Here is a 16137-nt window from a genome sequence, read left to right on the forward strand (position 1 = left end):
TGGGAGCAAATCCCATTCAGTCTGCTCAGAAGTCTCCGTCTTATTTTGCTGGAGAAACTTTGCACTTATAATAATAATAATAATAATAATAATAATAATAATAATAATAGTATGTCCATTACGTCAAAGAAGGCATCGATAATGTGAGCACCACTTCAATTGCGCTTATAATAATAATAATAAATAATAATAATAATAATAATAATAATGATCCAATAATATGTCCATTAATTCAAAGAAGGCATCGCTAATGCGAGCTCCACTTCAACTGCACTAAGATGGTGATTTGTGAAGGATATGTCTATCATTCCGCACTTTCACCTGTCTGCAGGTAAATGCGGAGAAGGAGGAGCAGAGAAAGATGAACGAGGTATCGAGCCTTAACAACTCCAGTAGTACTTGAGCGTAAGTAACATAATACGTGTCGTAAATATGTGAGCGAAGAACATGAAAACAGGATTGTGTTTCAAGAGGCGCTCGCGAATTCCATTCCTAATACCTGATTTGAAGAAGAAGAAGAAGAAGAAGAAGAAGATTTTCATTCTGAACAATGCAAACTCTGTGGCAGAAGACCATGCGTTCCATTACTGTTTTTATTCCTTATATGTTTGTTCTCATTAGGATTAAGAGGTATTATTATTACCCTTTTTTCTTCATTTTGTTAATGAATAATCAAGAAAGGCGAGATAGTCTACAGAATAAATGTTTTCCTTGCTTTCTCTCTCTCTCTCTCTCTCTCTCTCTCTCTCTCTCTCTCTCTACTCTCTCTCTCTCTCTCTCTCTCTCTCATTTCCTTTTTTCTTTATTTTGTTAATGAATAATCAAGAAAGGCGAGATAGTCTATAGAATAAATCGTTTCTTGCTTTTGTTCTCTCTCTCTCTCTCTCTTCTCTCTCTCTCTCTCTCTCTTTTCCATCGACGAACACTCGTTCACTCACTCGTCATAACATAAACCTCTCTCTCCTCTCTCTCTCTCTCTCTCTCTCTCTCTCTCTCTTCTCTCTCTCTCTCACCAACACTTACTCTCGCCTCAGTGGCGACCATTTATCACCCGAATGGCAGTTGTTAAAGGGCTGACGTCAGGTTCCACAGTCTCCTCCTTTCAGCGCCTCCTGCAGGAGAAATGGATCAAGTGTCTAAGTCAAACATCGCAGGCGATCACCTCCGTTCCCCCGGCTTTGAAAAATGCGTCGCTCTCTCTCTCTCTCTCTCCTGCTCTTTCTCTCCTGCTCAGTATAAAAGACGGAGACTCGAAGAAAAACAACGATCCTTTATGCAGTCATTTCTCTTACGCATTCTTTCTCGGTATTTCCGAGAGGGTGACGTTACTCTGGCGTCACTAGGAACTGCCATCGATGGGGGGTTTGAGCCACGGTGAATTCGATGCTCCAGAAGGGTAAGACTGGAGAATGTACTACGGTTTTAGCTCGGTGATGTAGTGAAGTGTGAAGATTTGGGGCATATTCTCTCTCTCTCTCTCTCGTTCCTCGTTGGACGAGTGGTTTTCGCGCTCGGCTACCAATCCGGTGGTCCAGTGTTCGATTTTCGGCTCGGCCGATGTGGAATCAGAAGAATTTATTTCTGGTAATAGACACTCAATTCTCGACACAATGTCGTTCGGATCCCACAATAAGCTGTAGGTCCCGTTGCTAGGTGACCAGTTGGTTCCTAGCCACGTAAAAATATCTAATCCTTTGGGCCAGCCCTAGGAGAGCTGTTAATCAGCTGAGTGGTCTGGTAAAACTAGGATATACTTAACTTTTTTTAGTCCTCTCTGCACTGATCGGTGGCTGCTTAAGAATTAGCATCGTCTCTTTTCATGATTCCTATAGACTTCCATATTTTCAAGGAGTGAATTTATGGCTTCTTCCGAGGTTAAACTACTCTCTTTTTTTCCTTCCCCTGCCCAAGACAACCCCCTCCCCTCCAAACCCCTCAACCCTTCACTCTACCCACCTCCCCAATTTTCTTGTTTATACATCTGGGTTTGTACAGAAGAAACTGTACCAACATCTCACTCAGTAATATATTAACTCGGCTCCATATATCCTAAGCCAGTCCAAGGCGTAAGTAACTGAACGCAAAAACAAATTCTAATAAGAACATTTATGCTCAGCTTACCATAAGGAACCTTACGTCACCCAACAACTTGGTGGGTGAACTCCTACGCGCGAATGAAGACAATATTACCACTTCCAAAGAATAGAGTTGCCAGAAATTAGTATTGTTTAGTCTTTGCATACTCCTCAATTAAAAGTCTCCTTCTATTAATTTTTTTTAATTTCTCAGAGCACTTCAAGTAAGTCATCAGCATTTCCTCTGTTCTCTCTCTCCCTCCCTCCCTCCCTCTCTCCCTCCTCTCTCTCTCTCTCCTCTCTTCTCTCTCTCGCTCTCTCTTCTCCTCTCTCTCTCTCTCTCTATTCACGAAATCCCCGAAGCACATGCGAAATAACCAATTCGCTTAGGAACATTTGAGCCCAGAGGGCTGGTACTAAACGCGGTGAAACAGTGATTCATCTACACTGTTTCGCAGTGTTTGGTACTAATCTCTTTGGGAGTCAGATGCGTTTCGCCGTATTTAGTACTAGTCCATGGGGGATGAAATGCTACTTATGAACATTTGATCCCCCACGGGCTAGTACTAATCACGGCGAAACAGTGTAGATGAATCACTGTTTCACCGTGTTTAGTACTAGCCGTCGGGGTTCAAATGTTCCTAAGCGAATTGGTCATTTCACATATTCCCTAGGGATATCGTGAAATCCCTGATTTCACATACCCCCTGTAACACACACACACACACACACACACACACACACATATATATATATATATATATTATATATATATATACATATATATATATATAATATATTATATATATATATATATATATATGTATATATATATTTATATATATATATAGATATACTATATATATATATATATATATATATAGAATATATATATGTGTGTGCTTGTGTGTGTGCATGCACGTATATCCATTTAAAGTTTCATTTACAGAACAAAGAGATATAAAGACAAACTCACACACGTAAGACCGTTCCATCGATTAAAAAAGAAAACAATAGCAAAACTATGGGAACGCTGTCCGTGCCCCCAGCAACCCCCACCCCCACGAAATAACAAAAAATTAAAAAGGAAAAGACAAAAAGTCCCCTCTTCTAGTTCTCGAAGAGAGAAAGTTGGCCCTAAACGACGGAACAGCATTGAAGCCATCACCATTATAGCAGGCCTCCGTGACCTAACCCACTGACCTCTTGACCTTTGACGCCATCCAGCTAAACCAGGGATCAAGGCCTTTGGCCGTGACTCATGACGACGATAGACTCAATAAGAAGAGTAGAAAAAAAAAATGAAAAAAAGTGGTAATTAAGTAATCGAATGTGAATGAGGTGGTAGCTGGCTAATGGAGCGTGGTTGGGGGTGGGTGGGGTTGGGGGGAGGAAGGGGAGTGGTTTAAATCGTAGTATTTGTAGCTAGAGGGTGGGGGGAGGGGCGGGACGGGATGGACCTTAGTTATAGTAGGAGGAGGAGGGTAGAGGAGAGGGTTGATAACCACTACCATATTTTTTATAAGATAATATCATTGAGGGTTTCATACATTTAATTAAGAGAGAGAGAGAGAGAGAGAGAGAGAGAGAGAGAGAGAGAGAGAGAGAGAGTTACTAGCAACACTAGTAGCAAGAGGAGGAGGAGGAGGAGTAGGAAGAGGAGGAGTGGAGAAGATAGGAGAGAGTTCGAAAGAGTCATATGTAAATGAGTTGCTAATGTAACTACTGCCATATTCTTGTAAGACAATATAATTGAGATTTCATACATTTAATTAAGAGAGAGAGAGAGAGAGAGAGAGAGAGAGAGTCTGTAATGGTGATAATAGTCGCTGTGTTATGAGAGAGTATAAACTGAGCAAATAATGGCATGTGGACGTGGATGAAATAATGAGTCCTTAAGGAGTTGCGTATCACACAGAGTAGGGCCTTGAGACTTGAGGAAGCTCGTGATAATTGGGACTTCAAGGTTTCGAAATCTGGCGAATTTCAGTTTAATACTTCGTAAGATCTGCTTTGCGTTTTATCTAAGAAAGTCAGTTTCATTTTATTTTCTTTACAGTAGAATTGCGATGAAATATAAAATGATTAGCAAAAGAAAGGAGTAATTTTATGTTTCCATAATAGTAATTAAAATATGGAAACATAAAATTATAGATGAAAATATCTAGTTGTGTGCATACATATCATGAATAACGTAGTGAATAATCAGTGGTACTTTTAACGTCTCAAACACAGCCCAAGAAACACACACACACACCACACTCATACACACACAATATCTCAATTGTACCAGATGTGAGTAAAGTCAAGGAGCAAACGAATAACAGAAAATAAAAAAAAAGTAGTAAAGAAAGGAAGAGAAAAATGTCAGTGGACAAAGTAAAAAATAGAAGATAACAATAAATAATAAAAAAAAAGGGGGGAAAATGACTTCCGGTTACTGAGGCGGTCTGAAAAAAAAATAAGAAAAAAACAAAAACAAAAATCGGAGAAGCACAACAGCTGTCGATGACCCAACTTCATGTAGACCTACTTGCGACCAAAAATAGAAAGATGACTTTCATTCATTTATTGCTCGGAAGAAAACTTTTTACCTTCTTTGTGTGTGTGTTTTTATATTCCTTTTTTTGTTTTGTGTTTTTTTTTTTCCTGCACCCCGCAATCACCGAGTCGTCCAGTGAACCTTGTGGGGACACATAGGAAGTAAAAGAGTCTCTAATTATTCCTTTCGGAGGGCGTCATAAGATACGAAGGAGAAAAAAAAAATGAAGACCACATGAACAGGACCGACGGTGTGTTTACTTTTGAATCCCGCCCGATAATCGACGGTCGTAAAGTGACCGGTAACGAGCAAGTCATATTTCATGATGACGGAAAGGGAGACTTTAATATAGGCATTCCTCAAGATAAAAGAGCATTAACTGAGATGGCTTTGCAGGGCTCCGTCGCCGTATCCCGTCTTTCAGAATACAACGTCGCCTCTGTAACTGAACAGTTTGTGTGTTTGTTTTTTTAGACTTCGTTATTCTGCTTCCGAATCGAACCTCCACATCAATCAGATCACTTACATATAAAGCTATAAAGATAATATTAAACTTCCTTTGGTCAAGCGAAAGCACGTCGGCGAAGCGACGGCGAGGCGAATTGCATATTATCAATGGAAAATTGAATAAAATTTTGGGTGTTGCTCGAAGTCGCGAGACCATATTGGGCTCTTCCGTATTAGGACTGGTTTTCAACGAGCTGGGCTCTGCAGGTGTTGCAAACACCATAACAGTCTCCCTTTGCACAAGATGAGTCATGCGCACTGCAGAGTAGGTTGCAAAAACCAATGAACTCTGTCTCTCGTACATATAATGTTGATGAGATTTCCTTAGCGCATGTGATTGTGAGGCATGATTGCGATGACCATGATAGTGACGAGGATGACTCACTTGAATTGGTCAAAAAGAGAAGAAAATTGATGGTGGTGATGATGAAAATAATATTGATAGTGAAAATACAATTATTTAATGCTTTGTTCGTGAATTTCATGATGGCGGACAAAACTACATTAATGATGATGATAAACTTAATAAAGACTTGAGTTAATACAGTAATAATGACAATGAATTATATACGGAAAGACGAATGTTTTAGTTGAAAAAAAAAATTACAAAACCGATGTTTTGTAATTGGTAAAAAAAAGTGTCATTTGACGATACTTACAACAATCACGAGTAAGATCTGTAGCCACGAAGAAGATAATAGACTCAAACAAAACTAGATCGCTAATAGAGATTCATTAAATTTCTATAGCAACGATCCAACTACTTACTATTAGTGAGTCAAATCTCGTTAATTTTAATAACGCCAAAAAAAAAAAAAAACATAACTCATCTGTTACACCATGCGTAACGATGCCTTAGTTACTTTCAATGTACAAATGTTGGAACTCCTACGACTTGTGAAAAGGCGCTCTAATGACATCTGCCGTTACGAAAAGAAGCTTGATAAAGGTAACTAGCAAGAATTCCTTGCCCTGCCAGAGATTACGGAGATTACGCAATTCGAAACAATAAGAAAACAACCGATGCGAAAAGGATTGCAGCAAATGGCAACAAAAAACGAAAACATGTAAACAATGCTGCTTACCTGAATAAACAATGAACAGTATATAAAAACACCTACACAAAAAGTGGATTAAGCTTATAAACAACGCCAGTCACAGTACGCAACAATCAAACGACCTAAAAAAAAATCGCAGGCAAATACGGCAAAAACACAAAGGACAAAACAAACAAAGAACAAGTGCAGTGAACGCCGTCGATATCAATACATGAGACTCGGCGCATGCGCGTTCTCTTGAACTCGGGTGTTTGAAGAAACAGATCTGTCAAAACATCTTTCAGTCAGGCTTCGCGCTGAAGTAGGCTGGACCCTTTTGACAAGGCCTTGTACCGTGTCATCTCAGTCTTATATTAATACCAACGAGTTAGATTGGTCCAGTTCAAAGGAAAATTGCAATAACCTTCGTGTAGTGTTTTTTCTCATTGGGCGTTCTCTGACTGAGAGAGAGAGAGAGAGAGAGTACATCTATTCACTTTCCTAGATGTGAGATATAGTACATTTATACACTTGTGGATTTGAGAATTACATTTATGCATTTTTGCCGATCTGGGATATACATTTATACACTTTTGTATTTTTGAGATATACATTTAAGAACTTTTGCCGATCTGGGATATACATTTATACACTTTCGTTGATCTCAGATACACATTTAAATACACTTCTGTTGATCTGATATATACATTTATACACTATTTTAGATAAGAGGTATACATTTATATACTTATGTAGATATGAGATATACATTTATAGACCTCTGTAGACCTTAAATGTACGTTTATACACTTCTGTAGATCTGATGTATACATTTATACACTCTTGTAGATCTGAGATATACAACTATACACTTTTTTTAGATCTGAGATCTATATTTATACCCTTTTGTAGTTCTGAGATATACAACATTTATGCACTTCTGTAGGTCTTAAATATACATTTATAAACTTCTGTAGATCTGACATATACATTTATACACTTTTGTAGATCTGAGAATTACATTAATACGCTTCTGTAGATTTTAAATATACATTTATACACTTTTAGAGATCTGACATTTATTCTCTATAATAAAGACAATAAATGAAGCACAAAATCCAATAAAAGTAAGAAATACGCGGCCAACCTTCATTTTCCACCCAGGAGTCTTGTTGGCGGGATTGACTGATTGATTTAGGATAAATAACACTGGCGTCACAATCGGTGAGCCCGCAGTTTAAGCCAGCAGGAAGGAGTTGAAAGTGCATATTATTATTATTATTATTATTATTATTATTATTATTATTATTATCGTAGTACCCCATCGATATATATATGGTTGCGCCACACTTCAGTAAAACAATGCCATAAACATAATTGTTGGTAGCTTATCATACATACGTCACAAACATGTTGAATACAAGTTAACGACTTATTGGTGGTCCAAACCGGTCCTTCATGCGATTATCCAGCATTGGCCAAAGATCTGTTCTCCACATACGGTCGTTGACTTGTTGTCAACCTTCTTGAGACACACACACACGCACACGTGTGTGTGTGCGTGTTCTAAGTGTCCGACATGTGTTTATGACATGTTTAACTGTTTAACTGTAATGTGGAGGCACAATATCTTCAGAGTCTAGTTTCAACTGAACCGTTACATCACTATTAAAAAAACAGCCAATATAAGATAATAATACTTGCTATAATAAACAGTACTAATAGCACAACTAATCAAACATTTAAAGCTAGGTAGTACTACCAGCCTTTTAAAAAACCTTACATATACTTAAGGGCAAAAAAAAAAACTTTCTTGCACTATGCAAGTGCAATAATCAGCCAGACGAGTACGACGCACTAACTCCAGGATCCAAAAATAAATAATAGGATGTGCCGTTGTGAAACGCGCGTTACACAAAGCAAACCTGAGCTCTAATCTAAGCCCTTCAAACACTTCCTTCTAGAAGAATATTGTTTTTATTAATCCTCTTCTGCCTGGTCTTCCGTTTATTAATTTATCTCTAGCTTAACAATGTATGAAGCGTACCTCGGCTCAGAGCTGATACGGCTTAGGTGGCAATAGCCAAGCTTTAACGTTGCTCTGACCTTAGCTACAATTCTATAACAGTTCACACCTGTATAACTGTGAAAGTCACCTTATCCTGCCATTTGTTACAACTCTGCGACATGGTTAACACCTGTAAAATCTTGACAATCACCTTCTCTCGCTCATTCTAATTCATATATCTGAGTGTTGAACCTGATTCATAAAAGAAGCTTGCACAAGATATAGCTTCGTTAAGAAGACACGAAAGCGCTCTTGGACGACTACTATTGGCCTTTCAAATAGCGTATACAAAAACATTTAATTGAAAAGTTTGCCTTTTGTTAACTACATCGTGGATGACCTTTCCCAAACCAATAGTGACATTGTTATGAAAATACAGCAGAGACGTGTCGGTGAAATCTTGCAAGTGGGACTGATTTAATGTTAGCTTTTTTTTTTACCCTAAAGGTCATCTTCGCTGATGGGTGTTATTTCAAATTCAAGTTAAAAATGGAATTAATCGTTCTTACAAACGTTGAAAAAAAATAGCATTTTCGAACTGGCCACGTTCTTTGAGATGTGATTATATCCTGATGTGATTATGTTTACTAAAAGACGATTAAATCGAACGGATATCTAATATCAGAGCTAAAATTTGTGGAAACGCCAAACAAAGAACCAAACAAAGAACAAGTGCCGTGAACGCTTTCGATAAAATACCCAAAACATTCTGCACAGGTTTGTTCTGCTGACCTCAGGTGTTTCATCATATAAATCGTCAAAACACCTTTAGTCAGGCTTTGCATGGAAGTAGGTTGGTATCTATATTTCTTTAATAAAACGCCCTGCGTGATCTCAGAAACCTACGATAGGCGATGCTCGAAAATATAGCTCATGATTCAAAGGAAAAGGCAGAGGAAATGTGGTGAAAAATTTTTCCTCGGTTTGTTGAGAATGTGTAGAAGAAACAACTATACCTAAGGTGCATCTGGTTCTAGAAAAAAAAAAAAAAAAAAATTATTAGCATGGCCGGATATGCAGATCAAAACGGTACCCGGGTAAAAACCATCCTTTATAAAATCTACATTATGTTCCGACTTTGGTTCAATTCGGTCCACTAGTTTCCCCTTTACAGCGAACATACACATATACATACATACATAGTCCGACCGTCAGCTTTATACTATATAAGATGTATGAATGAATTAATCACACAAAGCAGTTTTCTTTCCTATAAGCATGTAAATATTTGGCAATGAAGAGAATGGATATTACACGATAATATCTGGGCTAAGCATGTAACAAAACCTACAGAAATGGACCAATTAGGAAACTTTAGTCAGGAAAAAAATTACACTTAAAGAGAAATACATTTGCCTCTGCAAGGAAGATGGTTTATTGAACGCAATGAACTTTACCACAGAAACGGTATTCTGAAAAAATGCTAACAGATGTTCAAGTCGTTTATCGCAAAAGAAGTTTTATAAAATGCAGGCTAGTTGCTCCGATCACGATGACAGTCGCGCATGTTTATTTTCAAAATAAATCCTTGGTAAGCCAAATAAGATTTGTAAGTCGATAGACATTTTGGAAAAGAAATTCGTAGTTATTCATTAGTCAGGTTTTTCTCCAGCAGCCCCCAAAAGGTGAATAAATTAAGATGTTTAAAAAGGTAATGATTAATACTTCGCTTTCTTCGTTTATGAGCTTCGCTCTCTCTCTCTCTCTCTCTCTTAAGAGTCTCTCAAATCGCACAGTATTTTGTGGCTCTGAACCATTACGAGAGAATGATATAGATAGCTCGCCGTTTCTCCTCATTGCTCGTTCTGTCTTCTTTCGTCCGTGATTTCTTGCAACTCTACCGTTTCTTTCCTGCAATTCCCTCGCCAGTTGCATTTCTCATTTCCTCAAAGTCGCCTTTTATTCCGGCAGACTTCACTCATGCCAACTATACCCCATCATCATCATCATCAACCCATTCCATTCCGGTCTCGTTTCCTTTTTCGTTCTTCCCCCAATTTCTATTCCTCGTTCTCATCCAATCTCCCACTACAAAGAAGCCTCGTTTAATAGTCCGGTTATTCCTCCGAGTTCAAAGGTGTAGCAGCAAATACACTAATTGCAAAGAAAAAAAATCAATACTGCCTTCACACACACGCAGAGAGAGAGAGAGGAGAGAGAGAGAGAGAGAGAGAGATACCTCACTTTACTGTTACCTCTGGAGTCTACCCTCCTTCCCCCACATCCATCTGCAACCCGACACCTAGGCCTAGATCCCCCCCCCCCTACAGAACAGATCCACCCCCCCCCCCCCCCCCCCCCCCGCCCCCTACCCTTCCCTCCTCCAAGACCGCTGCTGCCATGTAGTCACTGTTGTAGTTGTAGTGTTCTTTCTGTTGCTGCTTTTTCTATTTTTTTTTATTTGTTTTTGCTTTGAGTTGTCTTCCTGCCTGACTGTCTTTGTTATTGCTGGTGCTGCTGACAACAAACACGCTCTTCGTCGGTTTGATTTGTATCACCAAGCCGGCCGTTATATTTCCTTGGAAAGAAATTGCTCAATTTAGGCTTAATTTTTGAGCCACAGGGTTACACGGGTATATTAAACTAGGCCTAACTGTATCGTTGTAAGAGGTGATAACGAAGGTGAAGGGCTGCATAAACTTTTTAATGGATTAATCAGTACCTTAAGAGTGAGGCCTACTTTTGAGTTGATAAGCATTTTTCTTAGGGAGCGCGTCGTCCCTGAAAGTGTTCGTTGGCTTATAATTAACGCCACCTGCCCCTGGTAAGGGAGTAAGTAGTGCTACTTATTTGCACAGGTCCCCTCAAACATCAGTACCGTTTCTGCCCATATTCCCTGAAATAGTTCAAGTTTATATGTACCAACAGATTTTGATATCAATCAAACAGAAAGACTTCGCGTGCACAGAGTAGTAAGACACAATGGTGGAAAAGGTGAGCAGGTATCTTAATGAGAACAAGAACTTGTTCTGCACGAAAGCAACTGCAAAAAAGAAAGGTTAATGAGGAAATATATCTCCCAGTAAAATATGCAAATCGAGAGATGCTGTCTGAACTGATTTAAATTCTGGATCCACTGTATGAGTACTTTGAAGCCTTTTTCAAGAGCAGAACGGAGTAAGAATGGTAGAGGTATACGTAAGTTTGAGAATGCTACAGAAAGTGAATGTTGAGAACGCAAAGATGGCAACTGAGAGTGTGAAGAATAGCAAAATAAAAACCACCGCGAGTTGATGGGGTTACAGCTCAAAGGTTGAGGTGCTGAAAGACTGATTGAGAGGCTGACCAGGATATGTTAAATATGTCTGGAGGAGGGACAGGTTCTGAAGTAATAGTATGCGACAGGTATAACTGTCTCTTTGTTTAAAGGTAAAAAAGTGACATTTATGGATCGTGGATGCAAAAATTCATTAGCCTTTGAAGGAAAGGTGTATGGTTGGATTTTATTTGATAAAACAAGACAGGTGGCAAAATGAATCATTCGGGAGAACTGAGTGTGTTCAGAGAGGTTAATGAGTGTCTGGATCAACGGGTAGAGACAGAGTGAAGATATATATGGCATAGAAGATAAGCACAAGGTACCAACTGAAGGTTTTATTATGGAAATGAGAGAAGGGTGAGTTATGTCTCCTCGGCTGGCCAATATTTTCATGGAAGGACCTATATGGAAAATCAGAGAAAGGGCAATAGATATAGGAGATTCATAAAAAAATATGTAATAAATGGAATATGGATTATCTGATGGTTGCAGAAGACACAGATTATGACTAGTGAAGAGAAACTGCCAAAAAAAAAATAGTGAAGGAGTTTGAAAGCGTTGGCGAGAAGAGAAAGTCGATAGTAAATATAATCAGCCATAATATTGTCAGGGTAAATGGAGCCCAGGAAGATGGAGCAACGAGTATTCATATAGAAAATTAAAGAATAGAAGCGTTGACTCATCTGTACTTAGGAGATCATTTCTGGATGATAGCAGGACAAGAGAAGAGGTGAGTGTCTTTGTAAGCCGCTGTCTGAATGAAAACCAAAAAAAAAAATTGAAGCTTTTGGCATAAATTATTTGCAATGTGTGGTTGGCTTAAGACGTTCTGAAAGGGTGGAGGAGGTGAAGCTATGCTCAAGAATTGGCAAAAAGAGTAATGTAGGTGACGTAATTTATCAAAAATTTTTGAGACGGGTTTGAATGCTGAAAAGAGGAAGAATGAAAGACGACAGTATGGAAAAAGTACTCGAAAGTGCATCGTCAGTTTTTTTTCTCTTTTTTTTTTCCGGGTTCCGAATGCTATCCAGTTCAGATGGCTGACTACCAGGTGAATACTTATTATCACTATTAACAGGTTCTTTAATGATAATGATAACCTATGCATTAAATTACTGGGTGAGTTAACTGAGTCACCATAATATGGGATGACAGTGGTTAGAGCCTTCTGCCTCTGTCCAACATAGAGAGAGAGAGAGAGAGAGAGAGAGAGAGAGAGAGAGAATAATAGATTTTTCATATTATTTTCAAAATTGAAGTTTTTATGAGAGTTGTTATTCCCATATTTGAGACAGAGAGAGAGAGAGAGAGAGAGAGAGAGAGAGAGAGAGAGAGAGAGAGAGAGAGAGAGAGAGAGAGAGAGAGAGAGAGAAAATCACAGATTTTTAATATCATTTTCAATCTTGAAGTTTCTATGCAGCTTCTTATTCCCATATTTGAGATAGTTAGAAAGACAGATAGACAGACAGACATACAAACAGACAGAGAGACAGCCAAACAGAAAAATAGATAGATAGATAGATAGATATCAAAATTTAGATTGCTCAAAATATCTGACTTGAAAACTAAGCTCCATTTCTCTTAAGATAACGAACATTTGTAGTAGCACACAGCGACTTGTCATTTGCATTCCCACGAGAATAATTTAGATCTACTGAAGCCTGTATCTGGCTCCGTGACATTTACCAGATGCTAAGTTTAGTCGTTGCATGGGTTCGTAGAAAATTCAAAAGGTACTAAAAAGAAAGATATCACAGCGGAAGTTTAAAATGAATTTTATCAAGTATATGTATTGTTTGAATCCAGAGAACAATAAATGGCTATGTAATGCTTCCTCCTGGTGCTATTTTTTTAGACAAAATATGAACAAACGGAAAATTTTTTATGTAGCAAGTAAAACAAAACATAAACGAAAGCAATAACTAAAATTATAAAATCGTTTACATTTATGGTAGTGAAGATGATTCTGCAGTAAACTTTCTTAAAATTAGATAAAAACAAATTCTCACGTAGGAAAAACAAAAAAACCTTAGCGGCTACTTATTAGAGAAAGAACCCGTGCTGGCACAAGACCAACCTAACGCTAATGCAGCATAAATAAAATTGTCCTTTTTTTAACCAGCGCACAGCTGAAATTCCCAAGATCAATCCCCAGAGGAAGACTTCCCCCCCAAAATCACTAATTACTTCTCTAACATGCTCCTAAAACAAACCACCACGTAGCCGAATGAATCTCCCGAGGGTAAATGGAAGTGATCTAACTCATTCAGTGAATCATGGGGATAGTAACTTCACTCACTGTTGGTGAGTCAGCTCCTCCACCTTTCGCCAAACAAGATATTGAGGCGGGGGTTAGGCGGGGGGGGGGGGGGGGGGGGAGTTGGGGCTTGTCAGGGGACGTGGAGACGGGTAGGGTGCTCAGGGGCAGCGAGGCTTCTGGCTTGGCATAAAGGCAACGGCTCTTGAAGCCATATAAATAACACTCAACCACTCAGCCAGTCTGACCTTGACAATGAAGCGAGAGGAAAGAGTTTTTCTCTCATGCTCACTCTTTTTTTTTTATACTTGAGTAAAAAAGGAAGTCATACGTCCTTCGTTTTACAATCATTAATCATTTATTCGAGTTGAGCTCTGGTTTTTAAATAGTGACTAGCGTCATTCAAGCTCGCGCTCATTTTGCAGTATAAAGTTAAATATCGATTGGGCATGTACTTCACTTTCATTTTCGACCAGATTCTCACGTTTGCGTCTCTGTAGAATCATCAGAGGAATCATTCTACTTTGATTCCCAAATCAAACATGTTAAAACTTCCAACCCCTTTATTCATAGCCTTGCTCTACCAGATCCATTTCTATTTAATTCATAAAAAAAAATCTAAATTTGTCTGACGTTATCACGCTTATGATGCATAAGTTTAATCTGTTTATGCTCTTAAATACTTCAAACGCTCTTTTTGCCAGGGCATATTCTAATATTTTCTGGAGAAATATATATAAAATTCTTTCCTTGGTTATAGTAGAGTAGATAATATTATTTTTAGCAATATAGCGCTAATGTCAAAGATACAAATATAAATACAACTTTGAAAATTAAAGAGGTCTGATTCATGTAAAGATTTAAAGAACCATTCATGACTACAATTATGTAGTTATATATATATATATATATATATATATATATATATATATATATATATGTATATATATATAAATACATATATATATAAATATATATATATATATATATATATATATATATATATATATATATATACATTTAAAGAGAGAGAAAGAGAGAGAGCATGGACAGCTGATATAGCAAATGGCTTGAGGGATCTTTTGTCATAGACCTTCTTCATTACGAGAAGACAGTTTATTGATTAAGTTAATCAATGATAATGGCAGGAGGGACTCTGTCGCTATTCATTCTTGGATATGATTTAGTTTCCCCTCCAAATACAATTATTCCTACGCACGCATCCTCGCTTCTAATGAAGATGTTAATTGCTATTGTTTCTGCTATTTCTCTGAAATAAGGAGAATTTTATTTTTTTTATCTCCTGGGTTAACCGGCAATTTCATTGCACACTGAATCGTTACCTTCAGTTGCTTCTATGAGTTTTACCTATAATTTCCATGAATTCGGTGTTGCAATATGTGGGCATAAGACTTGTCTTAAGAACTAATGCTTTTTATATGGACACATAAATATGTAAACCTCAAGTTATCTAGAAATTTCTGTGGATATATGTGTCACTACAAATGTTGCTTAGGTTTTATGGTTACATGTGTCACCTCTGAATATGAGAACATATGTTTTCCTTATACCTGGTGTATATTTATCACGTTTCTTTCCTCAGTATTACTTGGACTTTCAGTCATACACGTGCTACCTGACTTTGTCGGGGCTCTGTTTCTGGGTACATATTCAATACATAATCTTATCACGTTTTTTTTATATAAAAATACAGGAAACAAGCAAATGCTTGCTTCATTTTCTATGAACAAACGTTGCTGATACCTATATTGGTAAATGCTCTCTTTATGGACAAGTGTAAGGTGTTATAGCCATTCTAACAGACAGGTGTGGCAAATGATTTCCTACGGATGCCAATGTTTTCCCACGGGTGCAAGTGTTACTTAGCAAGTGTCATTACGATTCTGTGGAGAAAATTATAAAGTGACGAATACTGTGCTTTAGCCTTACTACGGGAATTAACAATGCTTTAATTTTTTTTTTTATTGGCAGAGTAAACACTTGCCTTATTTTTGTTGTATTAGCCTATACTACTGTGTGTAAATATCAAGTATGACCGAACGTTGGAAGAGAGTTATCCAACAGTCTCTAGGCAACAACAACAACAACAACAAAACCTTATGGAAACAAAGCGTAATCGCGTAGTAGTAGTTGTTGTTATTGAGCACTGTGCATGGCGGCACATGTATGGCTTGTCTCTGCCTAGTCTTCTGTTTCCTGTGGCTTCTTCTTCATGTCTTGTTGTCCCATAGGAGTGTTTGTCTCTTTTATGGATACATCATTCAAGTTCTTCACAGTCATTGATGATCTGATGATTTGTTAAAGACTGGAGATTTTTATTCGAATTTTTTCTCGTCACTTGGCGTTTTAAACAGCTATTCGAATGTAAGAT

Source organism: Macrobrachium nipponense, chromosome 46 (assembly GCF_015104395.2).
Source record: "Macrobrachium nipponense isolate FS-2020 chromosome 46, ASM1510439v2, whole genome shotgun sequence".
NCBI lineage: Eukaryota > Metazoa > Arthropoda > Malacostraca > Decapoda > Palaemonidae > Macrobrachium > Macrobrachium nipponense.